The sequence below is a fragment of the Halichoeres trimaculatus genome, unplaced genomic scaffold (assembly GCF_033239565.1).
Source record: "Halichoeres trimaculatus isolate MK-OKI-2021-1 unplaced genomic scaffold, fHalTri1.1 fHalTri1_scaffold_1, whole genome shotgun sequence".
NCBI lineage: Eukaryota > Metazoa > Chordata > Actinopteri > Labriformes > Labridae > Halichoeres > Halichoeres trimaculatus.
Window position 1 is genome coordinate 28,425,183 of NW_027437179.1, and position 16,437 is coordinate 28,441,619.

Below are 16,437 nucleotides of genomic sequence, written 5' to 3' on the forward strand. Positions count from 1 at the left end.
AGAAGAAAAATACGTCATTATGATTTATATTACACACAAACACAGGGTAAAGCGTCTGTTGCACATTTTTCTTAAAAATGGAGACAAATAACAACAAGAAACATCACTAGAAAATATCCAGGCTGTCACACAGCATTTGCACTTAAACAGCAAAAACTGACTCAGATGATACGGGAAAGGCTGATTAATAAATCAAGTGGATTAGTTAAAATTTTATCTGTAATTACTCTTCTCTTTGAAGTGGCTTCTCTTCATAACAAACAAATAAATGGGTTGGATAAATCTGAGCACTTATTAGATCCAGAAGCTTCTAATTGCCATTTTATTTATTTATTTATTTTCTGACAGCACTGAAAAAACAAATAAATGACTGCAGATGAATTACAAGTAATACAGAAAAAATATTAGTTTTAGAAACAGAAATCTACTAAGTGTTTGTCTCGTTTTCAGTAAAACTCGTCTTATCAGACTTAATGTGAGCTCCATTCACTTGACAAGTCCAAAGAAAGTCTTTCTGTATTTCAAGATATTTAAAGAATAAAAAACAGCTCCTGAATTTATTGTTAAGGTAAAATAAATCTGCCAATAGAGTGAGACGAATTTCTTGGTTTTGTTTCGTGTATAAAGAAATTTCTTTTTATTTCAAGAAACTTTAGCAAATTTTACAATCCATATTGGCAGATTTTTATTTTTGCGCAATTCAAGCATCATTTTTGTCTATAACTTAGAATAAGGTATTTTTAGGACTCGTCAGGTGACTTCAGCTCATATTAAGCCTAATAAGACATTTTCTTTCCTAAACACTTGCTTAAATTTCAGTTTTGCAGTGCATTTCTAGAGGAGTGTGGAATGCTTGTTTTCAGAAGCAGAAAACTGTGAGTCACACATGAGTTGAGGTCCAGTTTTTATTTTGACCTTTAGCAGTTGTGGTAGATTCTGTAGAATTGATGTCTCGAAAACATTGTAAGATTTATATAAGCCTTCATAAATAACAAATATTTCTCTGCCAGCAGTGAGTGTTCAGAGACTTGTGAATACTTTCTTGTACCATAAGTTTTAAAAGAGAATTGTTACACACTTCAGTTTGAGTGTGAAGTATCAGCCAAAAGAAGTGTTAACAGGTTAACAGGCAATGATTTTTCAGGTGATGATGATTGTGGATAAAAGCTTAAGGGGATTCCTATATAATAAATGTTTACATCGATCTGTAGTGTGGTAAAAGGTATTTCTTTGTTCTTACAAATGACTTTGTGGTGGAGTGAAAGAAAAGACAGGGACTGCCAAAATAGGTTGGTTGTATCTAGTTGGTTATTGGTCAGTAGAATTCATTTAAAGATGTAAAAATTGCATCTAATTGCATGCAGATCTGAATAAGACTTAGTGTAAAACTTATAAAATTCAAGTGTGAACGTTTGTATGATAAATTCTCTGTGTGTATTTGTGTGTGTGGCTCAGAGAAAGAAATAGAGAAGGTCTCTGCAGGCCTGCAGCCAGGCGCTCTGGGGCTGCAGCAGCCCTGATAAGAGGGGAAGGGACAGTCCATCGGTCTCTGTCGACTGAGGAGACTACGGGAACATACGGAGCAGCTCTGTGCTGCATGTGACAAAAAGAGTTTGTTTCCCGGAGAGAGCAATCTTTCACGGCCTCCTTGCAGCCTAAATCCGCTTATTCATCTGTTTACCTACAGGCTCTCCTATATTTGTCGCAGGGAGCCCGGCTGCTGCTTTAAAAGCCACTGAACAAAAATGAAAGCATGTTTTTTTTTTTTCTCCTGGAGCTTTGTTACGTCTGGATTAATCTTCGACCCTTAACAGGCTCTAAAACTATCTGCTCCTTGCCGTGATGTGAAGGTTTGTCCAATCATAGCTACTTTGCAGGATGAGTAAAAATTTGGTACTAACAGTAAATCTCAAATTTGAGCCGTGTTTCATGCAGTATCTATTTATATTCTGGTATATAAAGTCTAATCTTGTACAACACTAGCTTGGGTTCCATATTTAGTCCACTACTACCCAATTAAAATCTGAATAAGGCTTGTATCTGGAGGAGTTTTTACGGTGGATTTAGTGTATAATTCATAAATAACTCGGTGCATAATTCTCAAAAATCCAATCTCACATTAATTCCCAACACTCTTCCCTCACCCACTTGTAAAAATAAGATGCACAGCAACCACTTGCAAGCTAATGCACACACAAACCCTTTTCTAGTCCCAGGTTTCATGCCTCAGTTCAGGCAAAATGAAGCCAATGAAAACTTTCAGCGATCATCCTGAATACTTGGCCATTTCACATCCATCAGAATTGACATCTTAAAGTTGCATGAGTGCACACTGGGCTGAGCTAGAGCCGCAGGAATGGTATTGAAAGACACACACTCCAGACCTATAGATGGTTTTCATCCACGTGTACTGTTCTGTGGAATCTGAAAAAAATAAATTGACAGGAATCATATAAACCAAACTCTGCAGTCCGTGTGCTCTTATCACGTGAGCTCCCTCGGCTCTGACCCCTGAGTGATTGTGCAGCCAAGCTATTAGTCCACCCACAGTAGAAGAGGAGCCCACTCTTCTTCTTCTACTTTCCGTATTCGACAGAAGCCCATTCAATTAACTTCTCATCCAAGCCACCCATTAGAGGGTCCATCAAAGGCGGTCAGGACCAGGCCATTAGTCTCTGTCCCCCTTCCCCTCACATGGCAAAGCTGTCACACACACACACACACACACACACAAAACCACACGAGAAAGAGAGAACAGCAGAGAGCTGTTGGTCTAAAGAAAGCAAAGGCACCATGCCCTGCTCTGAGAGGTGAAGTGAGGACTTGAAATGTGTGGACTGGTGGTCAAAGACTTGAACTGGTCTCCTGTGAACCATATGCAGGATTAAAGTGGACCATTTTCACATGAATGATCACAGATGCTTAAAATCAACTGTGCTGGTGTGCAAAATTTGTATGAAAAGTAAAACTGAAATTGGCTTCTCTTGCTGGGAAGAAATTAAACTAATGTAAAAGCAATCAAAGGCGGTTTGACTATTCTTGAGCATCACATCTCTTATTAGGCCATTTCACAGTAAGTGAACTTACAAATTGCTGAAACTCTTCACTTAGTGGTTTTGCCTTAAACAAAGTATTTGCAGCGTGTCATACTGAAAACTTTGTTCCTCAATTTTCACAGCTTTTTTTACAATTCTTCTGCCAATTAGAATACGACAGTAACAAAAAATGTTGGTTATGCTACTGCTACTGTGTTTAAAAGTACAAAATATATCAAATAAATAGGGAACATTTCCAATCAAGCACAAATTTCCCGATTTCTTCTTTTGACTCAGGAATAACAGATATCAATGATTGGGGAAAGCAATGAAATGTTAAAACAAAAATTCAGAATATTTTAGGAATACATGCTTGAAAATGAATTTTAATTGATTTTTGTTCTCTTTCTTTTTTTTATTAAAAAATTAAAATGGTTCCGACAAAGTCAATATGGAAAATTAAGAAATATATGAAAATAAATAAAGAAATAAAAACTCTGAAGAAAAAAATGCTTTCTGTGTAATTGGCAATTAAAAATAAAAAGATGGATAACATGACAACTCTCCAAAAGTGAAGCCAAAATGTTTAGACCTCTCCCTACTGAATGACACATGTGAAGATCACAGCCTTCCTTCTACATTTTAACAGATAGGACATAAGTCAAACTACAAAATTAAAAAAATAGAATCATAATGTTTCGTCAAATATGATTTCCTCGCATGCCAGTCCATTTTTATCATGCTAATTAATTTTCAAAATATTCATTTTTATATTCATTTATGGGGTATAATGCCATGACTGACAGCTCTGTTATTAAGAAATCTACCCAAGGGATCTTTGTTTTCTTATCAGTTAAGTGTAATGTGAATAATGTTTAGCAGAAGGAGAAGAATGTAGTTGCTGCCACTCAAAGATCCAAACCCCACAGCCAGACTCCATTGTTCATGATAATGATCAGCATCCATAGCAGGGATGTTTTGGCTTCAATTTTTTGACAGTAGAAGGAGACTGACATGGGTTTTTATCTTTATCTACTGTCAAAGCTCTGTATGGAGAGAATCCCCTAAAGGTTTGTTTCATCTCTGTGAGTTTTCTGTCAAACTTTTACTGTCATTTCCACTAAAACGAAATGAGAGACGTGGGTTAGACAGACAATACTCTTTTTAAAAAGAAAACCATAAAAATAAAACAGGACGAGGCAGACTGGTGTTGAGTTTCTGCTCTGACAGCAGCCAAAGGTTCAGCCCACAGCAGTGACAATGACATTTCAAATCAATGTGATACAAGTTGGTAGAAATGTTCTGCTCACCTATTTCTGTCCTTAGCAGAGTCAGATGTGATGTTGTTGACTTTCTTTAGTCTCTTGTACCAGAGACTGAGTAAGTGACAGTTCAATAACAAGGTCGCTCATCTTTACTACTTAATAACAGCACTGTCTTGACTTTTCGCATCATCTAATATGCTGTATAAAAGTCTCCTGTGAAGCAGAATGTCATATTTATACAGTTTTTGACACTGGAGGAGTCAGTAGCATAGAAAAAAAATATAGAAAAAAAAGAAATCAGCTAAATCCTTTATGACGCAAACTATGGCTGTTTCTGAACAGGTGCTTTGACTCTTCTCTATATTGCAGGAAAGCTGACCTCATAAATAACCACATAATAAACCTATTTACACTGCAGCTGTGAGGCAGGGAGGGCAGACAGTACAGGAGAGCTATTTGGGCTGGTTACCAGCTTTAGCTTCCAAGAAAATGTTTAGAAGTCATTGCTCAATATGAGACTGTGAAGACCGCTGTCAATCTGATGCCTTGTGTTACAGACAAAAAGCTTTGTGTTGGATTCTGCATGATCTCTATGAGCTTTTGTTAAACAATAGAAAAAAGTGCTACACACCCCACCAACAGCAGTGATTTTCCTCCAGAGGATTATAGTGTTACGTGTAATTTTATTCTGTACAGTACTGGAATTAGTCTTAAGTTGTCAGTTTCCACAGTAATACAAGAAAATAGTTTGAGACATTCAGTGTAACCCTGCAGGCTTTTTTTTATACCCTGTCAGCTCCTGTGGTGCTGGTGCACAGCTATAATATGCTATCTATAAGGTTTATAAGGTTTATAGGGTACAGGGGTTGTGTGTATGAGAGGGGGATGAATGCAGTATTGGCTTTATAGAGAAAGTGCTGAGAGATCTTCTGCTGTAACACTGCAGAGGTTGCAGCTAACACAGCAGGATATCAAACTGACATCATTTTGTGGTGTATTTTTAACGGAAATTACAGTAGATGAGTGCATTCTCAAAAAATAGACACCTTTTTCAAAGCCTTTCTTGGACAAAACAGCAGCAAAACGACAAATGTTCATTTGTTTAATAAAGCAATGACACACTGAAGTGTTTCTGTAACTGGCTGATATGAGCAGAGCTGTTTGAAAAAAATACAAAGAATTAAAAACTAACGCCTCTTCAAAGAGGTTTTCTTTCATGAGCTCTTCTTTACAATAACTTCAACCAGCATGACACGTGACACGTGACAAACTTACTTCCAGGAAAGCATCCGGCTCACAGTCTTCCTGTGACGTAGCCCACATTACATAATGTTTACCTGCGATGTGGTTCACTGTGTTGACTTTAACTGTCAGAAGTGATAATGTCTGTGGTGTAATGTCTCTTTAGTGACTGGTTAGATAAACAATATCATCATCACTGGTTCTACTCAGCTACAACTTAAGTTTACCATCACCTCTTTCCAACTTTACACATCACTTTTTTGGTTTTTCCTGGTTTCTATTGTAGTAGTTTGTTCTTTGCAACTAAGTCTTGACCAAATATTGTCATCAAAACTTGAAGCAATGAAACACTAGAATTATTCTATAAACAGGCGTTTTTTTTCCATGTCTTACTATGCCTTAGTGCAAAATTAGCATTTAAAAAGACAGCCGCTAATCACAACTCAAAGCTACATATTGGAAAAACATGCATATTTACCGACCCACTGGATCCAGTCACATAAATGCCAAGCATTCAAACACTTCCACATCTGGCCTTATTATTTGTTACAGTCACATACTGGAAAAGTTAAGCCAAGTATTTTGTTCCTTGAAAGACTTTCAGCATAAAGGCATATACGTTTCTCTGCTTTTCCTCCTGTTATATTGTCTCCTGACCTTCTGTGAACTACAGCTTGTAAAAAATAGAAGTACACATTTATTTTTTGGACTTCCATGTAAAATGGTGCGGGCTAACACTTCCTAGAAGTTATGCTAGCTAAGGTAGAGCATGCATGATTCGCTAAAGTTTCATGTCAGCTTACAAGTTTGCCACTCTGAACAGCTTTTCAGTTAATGATAAGATGAGATGATAAAACCTCCATCTTGCAGGGTAAGTCCACATTTTTTAATGAACCCTAAATTAATGTTCTATGTATTTTGTATATCATAACTGTACATTTACGAATCTGCCCTCCCTGGGGAGTCTGATCTAGAGTCCCTGGAGCTTGATCTTAACATTTACGTTGTGGATCAAATATCTTTCAACAAACTGATGACGGGTTAAAGTCTACATAAGGTAACCATTAACCATTTTGTGACTTATAGAACACAATCAGGAAATAATGATGATGAAAGAGATGAAAAGCTGAGTAGTACTTCTTAATGCCATAAACACGATTGTGCTGTCTGGGAAATTAACACTACAGGGCAAACAGTTGCTTTAGCATCATGTCTGTAATATCCTCTTATCAGTTATGAGCCTATTCTCATCATTTTATGGTTAGAGCAGCAGGGAAGAGTCTTCCTCTGTTGCGGCTGGATTACTTGATTTGTGTTTGCATGTGTGTGTGTAATAAGTACAGCAGGCTATTTTTGCTCTGTATTAGGAAGGAGCATATGTCTGCTGAGCTCTGGCCTTCACTAATTACAGTATAAAGATCAGTCAAGATCACTCTGGGAGAAGACAGAGGTCTGTTCCAGCTCCTGATTAAACTCATGAAGGTTATAGTGAAGCCTTGACAAGCATGGACTAAAATAAACCCAGGAAGTTATCTATTTACATACAGCCTGAGAAAAATCTAATCATGTTCAAAATCTATGTTGGCTCAGTTTGGCTCAAAAGAGATTTGGTATACAAGAGAGGTCATGTTTAATTTAGAGTGGAGACCCATTGTCAACTAGAGTTGGGCATTGATAAGATTTTACTGATACCAATGCCATTTTTGATATCCTTATGAATTCCTCCTGCAAATTTTCTGTGTGCAGAAAGTAGGCTTTACAGGTTTTTCTGTGTCAAAAACATTTTGTTGTGTTTATGAGTAAATAAATGTGACATGATACTTGTAGTAATGCACCAACAAATGTTTTAACATGTTGGTTGTCTTACCACCCTCGGATAATATTACAGCATAGCACAAATTGCGCTTCGTGTTTGCGTCCTTTTTAGTAAGTGAAGCAAAGCTTTCAATTGCGTCTCCACCTCTGTCTCAGACATTCTGCAGCTGACTGACGAGCAGAACTGATGTGTGGCACAAGACATCAACCCAAGATCCGGCTGCTCCAACGTCACGTAAAGAATCAACAAGGGAATTGTTTAGCATAAAGGTGAATTATGTCAAGCATTAAATTGTTTCCAACCAACTCCTAACAGGACTGGTTATGGATACCCATCCCTACTGTCAACACAAGTTTATTCTATTTGAAACAGAGGCGAGTGCTCTAAGACTGTAAGGGAAGTTTAGCTTCCCCTAAAATGTCCCCCAAAAAAGTGGTGATATGTACTGCTGTGTGTACATTTTATTGACAAAATATGCGCTAGAATTCCTTCATCTTTTGTTCAGAATTAGCTACCTATCACAGAAAACTGGCTCCACCTCCTTCTCATTCATCCCCACAATGTCTCAGTCTTCTGACTTCGGCGGAGAAGTGGAGAGTGGGTTGTACCACTGTGGAAACTGGACAGTCATTGGATAAACGCTCGGCTTTGTCCCGCCCATCGGACGCTGAGCTCTCTGGGGGTCCATGAGGCAGTGGGCTGGCCTGGATGCTGGGCTTCTGCATGATGATTGGATGATCTGTCTGAGGCCGAATCCCTTTTTTGGTTGACAATTAAATGAGTGAGTCAGCGATCTTGAAGTATAACCCTCCACCAGAGCATCGTCTGAGTTTTACAGTCAGTTGTTCTGGACTGATCCAGAGACTTTATCGGTCCCCAGCGAGTTTTCATTTTCCTAAAAACAACGAGCATTGTGTTTAAAGATCTTCTCTCTTTTCACCAATAAGCAGCAACAGCTACAGCTGCCGAGCTTCTCCCCCTGTCACTCACACTTACAGCCTGTCGTAGTCTCACAAAGCCAACTGCTAGCAAGCTGGCACGGAGGGTAGAGTTTACGTTTGAATAAATAAACAAATTTATGATGAATTGAGCTTCCCCTCCTTGACTGACCAGCAGCCGCCACTGATTTGGAGGGATATTCCACATGCATACAGCACCTACTCTTTAGTAAAGAGAAACATATCTCAACGATGACAGACTGGCAATAAGTTTGCACAAACACAATTTAAAGACACAGTTATGGTTTCAGTTACGATGTCTTGGTTGCCATTAATTAAAAAAATAATTTAAAAAATCCATTTTGCTCATGTACGGTTACTGCTCACTTTTTATCATGCATGAAAAATCAGTCCAAAATTTCATAGCATGGTAAACAAACTGAAAAATGGAAAACTTTGTATAAAGTGCTATTTAGAAAATGTTAGAACACTACTTTGTGGACTAAGCTTGCAAAGTGCTTCACCCCAATCAAAATGCTAAACTTACAAAATTAACATTCTTAACATTAAAATATGCATTAGAGTCTTTTTTGTGGACACTCTACCAAATTAGCATTAGAAATCAACTCAAAGTAGTGCTGATTCTAGTTTTAAATGGCCCTAGACTCTTGAACCAAATTCACAGAGCCAGAGACAAAAAAGTGAATTATTGAGTAATTAATTCAATGCAGATAAACTATTAAGTTATCTTAAAAGGCTCAACAATAATGGAAAAATGTGTTTTTAGTGTTTCCTTTTAGAAACATCATGTAATCCACAGGCACTCTGTTTTTAACTCCAAACAAAGAAGAAGCCAAATACCCTTTAAGGATTTCTGAAAAAAACAACATAATTTCTGCAACAAACCGATATCTGACACAAACACCGGAGGAGGGGAAAAGCAAGAGAAAAGAAGCCTGAGACTGAAAGGCTTCACAAATAAACATATTCATTTAGTAAGTGGCTCCCTGCAGAGCCTCAAAACACAGGGGGGTCTGTGGGTGGGTGGCAGAGGTAGGCTGCAGCGATTAGGTTGTTTTTTTAATCATCTGCAGGACTATACTTAGAATCTTTATTGTTGATTTGTACGGTCGACTTGGAGGGGACTTGAGCAGTAATAGAGCACAGGTTGTATAGACTTGTGTGGGTTGTATTGGTGTAAATTTGACAGGCTTAATCCAGAAATAGCTGTTAAAGAGATGTCATGCATCCGTCTTGTTTTCTAAAAGATTTAATGAGAAAAAAAAAAGCAAAAGAGCAGCCGTATTCTTGCTGCCTTTTCATAATGAGATGCCAGGTCTCTGCTTTTTGCTCTCTGAGAAGCTCCTGCATGCATGTAAGGGTCAGGTCAACTTCCTACTCAGTGTATTACTCTCCTCCCTTTCTCTATAATAAGAGGCAATATTAGGTGTCTTGCTGGCCCTCAAAGATGCCAAGAAGATATCACTTACTGGCAATAGATCTCAATCTACAGACCTAACAACACCTTCTGCCTTAACTTCCGACTAAAACAGTCTACATCCTAAAAACCCTTTGAAGCAATCTGTGTTCTACCCGTTTTTTTTTATTTATTTCAAAGTGATTGTTTACCAATTCTGTTTACAAGTGCATTCAGTCTACAGTATATCAGCGAGAGTATACAGTATCTATTGGGACCAGCCCCCCTCCCCACTCATTAATTAATTGCCTGTGGGTTTACATTACAACTGAGGTCAGTGCAAGGATGCCAAGTGCAGATAGCTGTAATTGATTCACACGTTTATTATGTGCAGATTAGGCACACTGCCAGGGATGAGCCGCTGGATGAGCTCTAAGGACTTGGACAAGGCTATTTAGATTTCTAACACTCCTGTCAAGAGCTGCATCCCCTCACTGTCACTGGACTACGGTGTAATTCACCAAGCTGTGTTGGGTTCGGTTCAAATGAAGCAACTAAGCTAGCAATTAGGAAAACTAAGCTTGCTGACATGGCAGCTCTGCAAGGGAAGTAAGGAGTCTTTTGATTCATGTAAACAAACCCTCGATAATAATTTCATCTTCCACAGAAATAGTTGTATCTAACTAGATCTGATATCCTAGTTTTCTAGCTCCACCTATCACAATAATCCTTGTCCCCCCAAAGCCAGACCTACTACTTTTATTGATTTCTCGAGATAAAAGAAAATCTCAACCTCTCACTGTTGCAAATGTTACGTCAAGTTAGTTTAGCTGAAACCAAAAACTGACTCTGGTCTTGAAAGTTACTGTTGCAAGTATTTTTAATCTTTGGACAAACGCAGGAATTTTTTTTTTTTTTCAAAAAGAATTGATTTTCACATTGCAAGGCTAAGCTACACTGAGCCAATTAGCTGTTAGCTGTACCTTCATATCTACCATCCATTGATGCATCCAAACATACATACATTAGTATCGATCTCATTTTCTAACTGTCTTCAATAAGGTTAAAAGCGGGCACACTATTGCTTCGATAAACTAGAAAGTAAGTAGTTAAATCTCTGTATTCAAACACAATAACAGGTGAGCTTTACCTGACTTTGCATATCTAAAAGTCACAATTATGACACTGGTTAAATGGCTTAAAAGGTAAGCCAACCTCAAAGTCCCCAGCCCATGGGAATAGGATGGTTCTTTTAAGCATGTAGGTCCAAATACTTTACATGGGCTTTAGCATCTTAACTGAGCAGAGTACTCAGCAATGGGGCGCGGCCCATGATGTCAACCAACTTGTACATATTGTAAACTACAAAGGAACAAAATGCCACAGGGCCTTCAGTCTCTCTTTTGAGTCTGTTATGAAGACTAAACATCTGTCACAAACAGCAGGATCTAGTCTGTTGAGAACACCGTGATTTGATACGAGACCTCCCTTGTATCCTGGGGCATGGCAGCAAAATCCCACAAGCTGCATGGGATGCCTGCTCTGCAGCTGGAGCTGCTACCGAAGCTTGTTTAGAAACTTTGAGAGTCTCACTGAGGAGATACAGTCAAGTGGAACGTAGACACAGCTACCCATAACAGAACCATTAATATTCAGTGTAACACTCAAAGAGATGATATGAGTAATAGCGGTTAGCTACGGCTCACACAGAGACCAGTGAGAAATGACACTATAAAACATAAACAACAAATGATGGAGATTTGCCGCATGTTGTCTCATATGGTTTTTACAACTTAACTATGAGTGTGAAGTTTAAAGTGATGCTACCATCTGTCTGTTTTAGTACACTCTCTCAAACTCATTATCTTCTGTAATTTTTAGTAGTGACCTCAGGGTACAACAGCTGAGTAGGAAGCCCACAAAACTCAGCGGGATCAAACCCATTACTAAACATTTACAACACAACACAACACGACACAAAATGCTTACTAATGCTAAAACATAAACAAAGACGCTCAAACGTGTAAAACACGTCCTTAACAAAAAACTTTCGACTTAATTCAGTTGGGCTTCAGTTTACTAAATCATCTCTGAACGATTTAAAAAACACTAAGCATCTTCATTTGTATGATCCTTAATTATCCCAAACACAAGAGATAATTCTACATTTGGTCCCTGAGTGCTGTTTTGCCTCCAGTGACCCAAAGCACTACATGTCTCCTGAGCTATCAATGCACATACTGCATTTTACCTGGCCCTGTCAACACATTTGTTTATTCTCTGTTTTAGCCTCACATCCACATTTCAACAGAGTTTTAGGTCACTTATGAAACAGAGGTTTCCAGAAACACCTTTTAAGATGGAGACTTCTGAAAAGTATTGTTGTTCTTAATGTGAACACAAAAGCAAAAGTTTCAGGAACCGCTGATGTACTTGCATACGGCAGTTGTTTGTAAGTAATGCTAATGCACCAAGATGGCGAGCTATTTGTTTGTTGACATCTGTTTGGAACTGTTCGGTTTATTGCATACTACCAAGGAAACCTTGCTGTTCTTTATTAAGTTTTTATATCAGCAGAGAAAACCCACGGATGTATGGGGAAAATGTGTAAACTCCACGCAGAAAGGCACCTGCCCATGAAGGGATTTGAACCAGCAACAAATTTGCTTCTATAAACATTATTTAAGTCTGAATGACAAGTAAACTCTTCATAGTCTGTCTTTGCTTTATTACAGATACACTTTATAAAAGTGATTAGAATCTTTTTCAAGCTTTAGTATTTCTTTATGTTACTAATGTTGTATTAACACAAAAAGCTTTTCTACAGTTGAGCTCATTAAAAACTTCACTTTTGAAAATAAACTATTAATGTGTCATCAAAAAGCAGCACTTTTTTCATTTCTAGGCAATATGTTGTTATCTTGTTGAAAAATCTCTTCATTATATTAACATTTATTCTCTGTGATAATAGCCTAAATCCCTTGTGTTATTGGCTTTTTTATATGAGAAAACCCAACAGTTTAAAATAAATGTAAGGGCTCTGGGAAATGGCAACCTTCACCAAAACTGAATGATATAATAGAGAGAAAATAGATGGATTAATAGGTCATCTTAATCTTCTTCACTCATCTCAATCAATATTTAGATTAAGAATCAATATCATAATTTTTTTTTTGTATGTAATGTATGATTTCCTGTCAAACAAAAAAGCAGCAAAAACTGTTTTAGTTTCTTAAATTTGTTTTGTTTTCATCACTGCATATCTTTCCAAGTTAATGTCATAAAAAAGTCATTTTAAGGTGGTGAGGCATTTTGGTGATGCCATTCAAATTCCTGTTATACAACCTGTGCAGGTAGTAACACACATGAACTTGAGCCCTCTCACACACTAAAGACACTTATATATCCTGCAGTATTTCTCCAACACACAAAAACCCAAACATAAATTCATACACACACACACACACACTCTCTCACATACACACACACACACACACACACACACACACACACACACACACACACACACACACACACACACACACACACACACACACAGAGGTAACATCTCCCACCACCTCTCTTTTTCCCTCTCTGTCTGTCACTCACCAGTCTTCCCCTCCTCCTTCTCGGACCTCATGTCCTCCTCGGCACAGGCTCCACTTGGATCCACTGTCAACTGTGGTGTGAGCTCTCATAGCAGGTAAAAAAGAAAGGGAAAACAGAAACACACACACACACACACTCTCTCTCTCTCTCTCACACACACACGTGTGGACTTACAGACCAGTGCACACACCTTTCAAACCAACACACTGACTGCCTCAACACAGCCGGCCGCTCCCAGCCCTGCTTGCTGACGCTCCACCCAGACAGACAGGTTACCAGGAAGTCGTCTCCTGAGAGCCACTTGGCTACATTTCCTGCTCCTTTTCTCTCTCTGTCATTCCTCTGTTTGTGCGTCTCTTTCTACTCTACTCTCTGTGTACCTGTTCAGTGACACGCCCTGCGGCAGCTAGGAAAACTTTCACCCCATGCCCACTCCTGCTTCTCCTCTCCCCCTGGTGTGCAGACAAGGAGGGGGAGGAGGAAGGGGGAGGGGAAGACAAACTGCAGCTGAGGCCTCAGGTAATAGAACAGGTGAGTCAGTGGAGCTCTCACTCCACCTGATGGCTGACAGCGAGCACAGGACAGAGAGTACAATTACACTGAACTGAGAACAATAAGCCCCTCTGTTTAAAAGCCACGCACTCCCAGAGTGTATGTAGAGCATACATTGGCATGCATTAGTCACGCGTTAGTCACTTTTTAATCTCTGGTTACAGATTCTACATATACATGTAAAACCTGTAGACAGGGATCTAGATTTAAGTCTGAAAAACAATATACAATATAGAATAAACATCTTGATGAAACAAATACCTGCATCAGCTAAAAATTTGTTAGACCTTAAAAATGTCAGCTAAAAGAATCCACCCTTTTCAGGTTTTCATCACTACGAGAGGTCGGCCTGAAGCATCTTTGTAAGATAGAATTAACACTGAAACTGAGACTCAGCAGACACATGAACTTTGATACTTTGATTTAAATGATCCCAGAAATGACAGTGTTGATTTAACAGACACAAGAGGTGGGGGTTGCTTGGCTTTAGATCTGGACTATAAGTTGCTTCTTAAATCGCTCAGTGGACTACAACTTGAAACATACACCAAGGGAAGTCATAACTCATAGTTATTCAAAGCAAACTGCCAGCGACATTGGATGCCCAAAAAGGTGTTTTTTTATATCGTAAGAAATTTCCCCAGAAATTAGAGAATCTTTGAGGGATTATGTCCTTTTTTCGACCGCAGGAACTGGGGTTAAAATTTATTTCTGTGGTAACTGATCTAGCACTTTCCAGATCAGGAACTATGGGGATGGAGCCTGTAAGTTCCTTACTGGAGGAGCCCTGTAGTGTATTTTTTTTCTCACTGTCTACTGTAACACCACACAAAGATGGGATTAATGTAAATTTAATTAATCCTAAACAGTTGCCTTCTTTGAGCCTGATAACAGGTGTTACAAATTTAAGAGTGACTCTGTAAATGAGAGATCTTCAGCTAAACATGTCAGTGGATTTTGAGTTCACAACAGCTATTGAAACACAGAGGAGGTCCTCATGAATGCATTCTAGTTTGTTATTTTTACATATATGCCAAAATATTCTCATCAGAAAAGTATAAAATGATAAACCTAAAGCTGTTTGAGAAAGACACATCCTACCAAAATTCATCCATCAATAGGGTTACTCTTTAAGCCAAAACACTGTCGATCACTGCTGTCTTAACAATGTAGAAAACAGAGATTGACCCATTTTCGTTGGTTGAAACCATTTCAAAAAAGCCTGTTTTGGCTTTACTAGGAGCTTGTCTCCTTTTAAGTGTCTCTCTGTCGCCCTCTGTTGGTCCCCTTGTGTGGCACAATTAGTTTTATTTTTTTTCTGAATGTCACTGGCTTGATCTGCAGGTAACGTTTGCTCTGCTTGGTAGATCACTGGCAGGACATAACCAGCATTTGATCACATGACACATCACAGACATGTCTTAGAGCACCAGGCTGTAAGTAGCGCTATGTATAGACTGCTACTAAACTACTGTACAAATTTAAAGCGTTTGCTTGTTTCAAACAACAGCGCTACGTAGCTATTGATAAATACCATACCTTGTTGCATTGAATTCTGTAAAGGTTGTCAAACAAAAAAAATGTTTTGATCCGAACTCCATTCATTTTTAACACAAACACACACCTTGTTAAAAGTCACACCTTCATGACAGTGTGCGTGACACTTTAAGCCAAAAGGTGGCGCTGTAGTCCAATTTAAACAGATTCTCCTCACAGCAAGTTTAAAAGAGTAGCTCCAGAACTAAACGTTCCTGCAACTTCTGTTTAAAAAGCACCTGTAGCTTCCCATTATTCCTAGAAAGATGAATTAACGTCAAACTAATGTTAAAGGGTCCCATTGTTGGTTGCTTTATGAATATGTCTGTGTGAGTGGCAACAGGAAAAACGATGGAAAACTATGCAAGAGTAAAATTCAAAAGTTTTATGCTTCTAAACTTTCTCACCTCTACACACTGAGATTGGATTATCAGTAGGAGCCCACCTGGGTATCTTAAAACTCTCCTCTTTCTCCTGCAGTTAGAGATAGTCTGTGATATGTCAGTTGGGGATTTGAATGCGTGTAGACACAGATACAGAGCAAATAAGGTTAAGCATTGTCCATTCTGCCTCACAGGTCTCTTTAGGCCCCGACACCCTCAGGCAGGTACAGGTGGTACCAGAAAATAGATAGGGACACAGCAGAATTAATTCGGCCTGCAGACCTTGGCTGCACATAAACTTATAATGGATTTCTTTCTGGTTTTTGAGCACCAGAGTGACACAACTAGCATACTAAAACACAAATGCAGGCATAATTTAAGCAAGTTTGCGTGTTTAGAGAAGAGAAGAGATAAACCTCTTGTATTTAAAGATCAGCCAGCAGTTCAGTTCAGAGCGGGTGTGCCATTTGTGCTGCCTGTCAGAGGTTGACGTTCAGTGTTTTAACTCCCTTCAAAGATCAGAAGCGCCCTAACCAGATACTTGTCACATGAGGCAATGGATGTGTCAATCAACTGCTGACAGCCCAAGGATTACTGTCAGGCTTGTTTCAATCTGACTGATGCCAGCTAAGACAAACAATTAA

At 38.7% G+C, this 16,437-nt stretch overlaps 1 protein-coding gene across 4 annotated transcripts in view; it reads right to left on the reverse strand.

The window, feature by feature from the left end:
* kaznb (kazrin, periplakin interacting protein b) overlaps positions 1-16,437 on the reverse strand; it is a 153,018-nt gene that overhangs the window by 14,047 nt on the left and 122,534 nt on the right. The window lies entirely within an intron of this gene.